Here is a 5,722-nt window from a genome sequence, read left to right as displayed (position 1 = left end):
ACAGCAAGCAGCAGGCGCACCTCGCAAACGGAGGGCGCCCTTACTCCCAGCTAATGGGCGATAGAAAACTGATCGGTCCCTACGACACACAGAAGCACTGTGTTGAGGCTTGATTCGTTTGGCCACAGTCACGTGATTAGTGACGTCTGAAGCTTCATTTAGAACGTAGTTTTTTTTATTGAACTTTATTGAACACACAATGAGTATACAAAATACAAACAGATGAAGTTTACGAAAGACCAAAACATGAACATACAAAACCAGGGGTAAAAAATTATCTTATGAGTAAAAAAAAAATCAAAAATCAACAAAAACATATATATATTGTTCTGAGAGGCTTTTTGTTGGTTGAGTCTGATATTGATTGCATGTACAATTCCATATCCTTATAAAAAGGCAGAAATATGGTGTTTTATTAATAAACTTATATTTAAAAAAAATTAGCTAAAAAATTAGCTAAAATATTAACAAATTTATTATAAAAAACATTTATCATTCTTCCTGGAGAACTTAAAGAAACAGAATAAAACATTTTCCATCATAAAGAAAACTCCTTTAAAATATTTACGATAACAAAACTGCTAAATTTCTTCCAGAATCTCTGTGTAGAGGAACAGTACCAAAAAAGATGTGCCACAGTTTCTGGATGATCCCCACAGAAAGTTCAATTAGTATTTATGTCTCTTTTAAATGTTACCATATAGTGACTGGCTGGGTAACATTTATGAAGAATTTTATATGAGATTTCCTTCACCTTGTTTACAATTAGATATTTATGGGATCATCCAGACTGTCTTCCAGGTGATATCTGGAACATGTCGGTTCCAGTAAGATATTATATATATGGGAGAGACACGATATCTTCTTGGAATAAACTACGTATTCTCTTATTGCTGTTACCAAGTTCCTGTGAAAAGCAGATTTTTCCCACTGCTGACTCAGCTGGATCAGGGAGAGTGACTGAGGTAGATATTGAACTGTCAGTGTTTTTATATAACATTAAAGTACCTGAGGGTATGGCACCAAGCAGAGAATTCCTGAACACTGACTGGAAAATTATATAGTGTAAGGAATTCATTGTAAGTAAGCAGTACTCCCTCTTTATTAACCAGTTGAGCCACCAGATGTAAGGAGAGAGCAGCATATGCCAGTGGTGATATCCCTTCAGCTTAAGTAATTAACACTCTACCTGTCAGAGATAAATCCCTTTGCAGCCACTGGTTGAACTTTTTTCGGATTTATTTTGTATAATCGGAGTGAAGTTTGACGAGCATCTTGACTTTTAGTCTTTGGATATTAACAGTCCTGGGTATGTGACTTCTTATTTAACATAAATGTTGCAGTGCAGCCTTTAATTGCTAGTAATTCACATTTTTTTAGATTTAGACATAATCCAGATGCCTCAGAGAAATCACTAATAACACTAAGGGCTGGACAGATTTGATTTACATTCTTCAAGAAGAGTGTGGTGTCATCAGCTAGCTGGCTGATGATGAGCTCCTTATCAGCTATGGTGATTCCTTGTAAGCAGTAATATACCGGCAGCATTTTTTGCCCCCACATGCTCTCCATGTCAGAGGTCAGCTGAAACCATGTCCAACTGAACCTCCAATGGCTTTTCCAGGACAATCACACCTCCTAGTGACTAACTGTACCTCTATAGTTTCAACCTTTTTTCATTACAAACTGCTCTTTTATCTGTCAATTACATTTTTTACTGACCAACCGAACCTCCGAGGGGTTTTCTTTACATCCTACTCTTTTATCTCTACTTCTCAGAGGTCAACTGAAACCAACCCCACCTATATAAAAACACCCTAATCAGACTGTCACGGTTCTGGGTCAGTGTTGATCCAGCATTTTGAGTTTCTTATATTTTGGTTTATTGTTGCATTATGGATTATTTTCTGATGTTCTGGTGCTTTGTTTATTATTATTATTATTATTGTTATTATTATTATTATTATTATTATTATTATTATAGATCTGTTTCAGTTATTCTTGGTGAGGGATTAGCTCTTAGGTTGTGTCTCGTGTTTAGTTTAGGTTTAATTCTGCCCGTGTAAAGTCCGTGTTTCCTAGTCTGCATCTTTGTTTATTGTTTCCTGTTTTATTTTGAAAGGTTGTGTACTATGCCAGTGTGTCCAGCTTCGCTCCCCCTGTCTCGTTAGCCCTGATCTCTCCCAGCTCTGTCTCCCTCCTGTCTTCCATTCCCTGATTACTTCCCTGTGTATATTAGCCCTGTGATTGCCATTGCTTAGTGTCGTGTTGTACCGTTTCTTCTTCTGTGTGTTCTGTTTGCCAGCCCGCCAGCCCATCTAGTTATTCTGTACTCCCAATTTAGTTAGTGTTTTTCTGTTCTGCTTCCTCCCAGCAATAAAGCTGTGTATTTTGAAGTTTCGTCCGCCTCCATGAGTCCTGCATTTTGGGTCCTCTCTTCCTGCCTGCCTACAAACAGACATGACACAGACACCCTGTATTTTTCCTCACTACTACACATCAGCCCTTGCGAGCACAACGCTATGTTCAGCAGGGCGGACAGCAAAGCTAACAGTGTTCTTTTTTTTAACATGGACTTCATATATGGTAAGTAAAACAAGACTGTTAATGTATTTTTAAATTTATATCATAGCATATCATAGGATATTCAATGTGTTTTCTTTTCTAAAACCAAAGCCTGATTTTTAGGAGCTCGTCACAACGGGACAGCATACATTTCACATTAACAAGGTTTGTGTTTCTTCTTTAAAAAAAAAAAAAAAAAAAAAAGTCACTCGCTCACACAAAACAGTTTGACTCGTTGTTTTAGAAGCAATCTTACCTGTTTCTCATATAGTACCATTTAAAATGTATGTTTCTGTCTCTTTCTACAGGATCACAAGCCTATATAGGACAAACTACACCTCTAAAAAACACAGGGTATATACAGTGTTACACATGTTTTAAATATAAGAGTGTTTTGTTTAAACCGTGCATTAACTGTCCTTATCCCCCCGGACACAGGGTCAATAAGGTGTCCAGAAATACCTACAGCAGCTGGAGCAATAACACCAAGCCTTACATTAGGTATGTATACAAGTCTCTGTATACATGACAACCAATTTAAAGGAAAAAAAAGGTTTAAATATTTACAAATGTTCTAATACACCAGACCTGAGACAGAGTACGCAGCGTGTCAAGAACCAGGGCCATCCAGAATAACACAGACGTGTTGTGTGTGTGTGTGTGTGTGTGTGACACACGTCTGTCTCCACAGCAATCACACAACCCCTTCCCTCTTCCCCTTCACAGGCATATAACGCATACTTAAATGCAGCAAACACCTCTACTTTTGATCAGAGCCATTCTGCTTCAAACAACGATATACTATCTTTGATCGATGCTAAACTCAGCCAACATCAACAAGCAGTACAGAGGGATGTGCAAGAAATAGCAGCTAAAGTCAACCAACATCAAGTAGCAGCACAGGGGGATTTGCAATTAATAGCAGTGGCTCTAACTAGTACCCAGCAGGCAATAAACAATACCTGGGATTTATTAGATCTCATTAGTACCAGATTGTTAAATCGCTGACTTTTAAAGTCTACACCATGGACCCACCCCATAAATTATTCAAACACAATGATGGTACCTCCACTCGAGCTAAATGGTTTCACTTTGAGGCTTTTAACCAGTGGGCTGCGCAAATAATAAACAAATGCGAAGTTTTGCATGCAAGACTTAGTAGTGTCGCTGCAGCAGACAGTCCTGTGTCTAATGCACGTCCTTGTCCAACTCATTCTGAAGCTGTTGCTGATGATGCTGTTTATATCGATGCTGTTGCTCATGCAACCGATTCACATCCGGATATGCCTATTGTCACGGCTGCTGCTGCCGCTGCTGTAGGGACTGTTGTTACTCAGGCTACCGCTGACGTCTTATTGCTGAGGCTTCTGTCACTCCTGATTGGGGGTGTGCACCTGGCGTACATGCGTATCTGGGTGCTGCTGCAGCTGCTGCTGACGCATCACCACACAACCCCTCAAACAATGGAAATTCCTTAAGTGTTAACCATTCACAAACAGGTGCTGCAGTATTCGAGCCCATTGTTCAGTCTGGGGCGGGCAGTCACAGTCAGCGTAGCATTAGAGAGATACCTAATTTCAACGCCCAAGAATTGCATGAGCGCCTTGATTTTAGGGACATAAGTGTTGATGATCCAGAACAAGTGTCAGAAAGAGTTAGAAGCTGCCAATGTGATAGAGCTGTGGCTGGATCTCAGCAGGGTCATGTTCTAAATGTGGTCCTGCGTGGACCCACGTTGGTTTCTGATGTTCAAGCTGTTTTAAATCCTGATGATCAATATGACCCTGACCTGTTTCTCGACCAAATAGCTCAAGTTATGCAAAGTAATGACGAATCTATCGGTGATGGTGAATTAGTTTATCGTCATGGTTGCGCAAACCAGTAGCGGTGGCGGCGGTGCTATAATTCACAGGATTTGTGGAGTGTTCTGATGGTGAGAGATGGCAAACCACAGATCGTTCTATTGAGAGATATGGAGCCAGAGAGGCAGAGGAGAGGTTCTGTCGTGTGGGAGTATTTTCGGTTGATTTTGGTCAGTTTTGGTTGGGTTTGCCAGTTTTGTGTTCTTGTTGTTTGTTTTTTTGCATGTTTATTTTATCTAAAAATGTAAAAAACTTAAATTGTCAAAAATCTGCTTTTCATAATGTACATATCATGAAATAACTTTAGAAAGATTTCCAATTTGACTCTTTACATTTAATGTAATAAAAATATATTTTATTTTTAAAGTAATCTTAAAATGTTATTCTACAAATGTACAGCAATTTAATGTGTTTATTCTTTTTAGCTGATAGTCTGTGGAACCCAGGACGACCAGATACCTGCATCTCTACCAGTTTCTGTGCACTCCAGCCTCTTCTGAGAGGGTGTTTTTTTTTTTTTTTTTTAAGGCAGGAGAAGTTACTCCATGAAAACAAGCAGACTCAGCCATCACACAGTGGAACAAATTCCCTTCTTAAATGAAAAAGGGTTACCTTAAAAGCATCATGTTTTTAATTTGCAAGTTCATAAGCATTTTCCCTTTCCAGTTCACAATCAATTCTGCCCCCAGGTCAAAAATATGTATAAGAATATTGGCCAAATATAATATTATTAATAAACATACCTGTTCAGCTGTCCAGTGATTAATTGTATTAGTACATGGAGGCAGGGCCTCACAGCAGAAGCATACTCCATAACGTGTTGTGTGTATATGATATTTTTTAGATATTACTATCTACCAACATCAAGAAGTCACAAACAAAGAGAGACCACACCGTGACGCTTGGTTAAACGAGGGAAGTTGATCAAAATGTTTTAAACAAATAAACAACAATTTTTTTCACCCAAAAAATACATGTTCAAAGCAACACAACGGTGACCCAATATCAGACAGGAATGTAAACTCCACCCTGTAGAGTTGGCTGTCATTATCGAGCAGTTCGTTTCAGTTTGTTGTAGATTCAAGCTGCTCTTCATATTTTTGCCCACCAGATGTCACCAGACAGGACTGTTGAAAAGCTTCGAGTAATGAACCCTTTTTCAATACAAGCTTCAATTCTTCAGAAAGCTTCATTTGGCCATCACTAGTGAGAGGGGAAAAATGAGAAACAAACATGAATGAAACGGGAACTATGTGGTTTCTTCTTCTTTTTGGGGTTTTTTCTTCTTCGTCGTC

At 38.8% G+C, this 5,722-nt stretch overlaps 1 long non-coding RNA gene across 1 annotated transcript; it reads left to right on the top strand.

Annotated features, from left to right (window-relative positions):
- Window positions 1–2,018: 2,018 nt before the first annotated feature.
- On the top strand, window positions 2,019–5,438 carry LOC120442027. Its single transcript, XR_005614476.1, has 5 exons — window positions 2,019–2,586; window positions 2,677–2,730; window positions 2,874–2,919; window positions 3,004–3,066; window positions 4,853–5,438. It is a non-coding gene; the product is annotated as an uncharacterized LOC120442027 (long non-coding RNA).
- The last annotated feature ends 284 nt before the right edge of the window (window positions 5,439–5,722 follow it).

The sequence above is a fragment of the Oreochromis aureus genome, linkage group 9 (genome assembly GCF_013358895.1).
Source record: "Oreochromis aureus strain Israel breed Guangdong linkage group 9, ZZ_aureus, whole genome shotgun sequence".
Classification (NCBI taxonomy): Eukaryota; Metazoa; Chordata; class Actinopteri; order Cichliformes; family Cichlidae; genus Oreochromis; species Oreochromis aureus.
The sequence above is the reverse complement of the archived record's forward strand: the minus strand, read 5'-3'. Positions and strand labels throughout refer to the sequence as shown.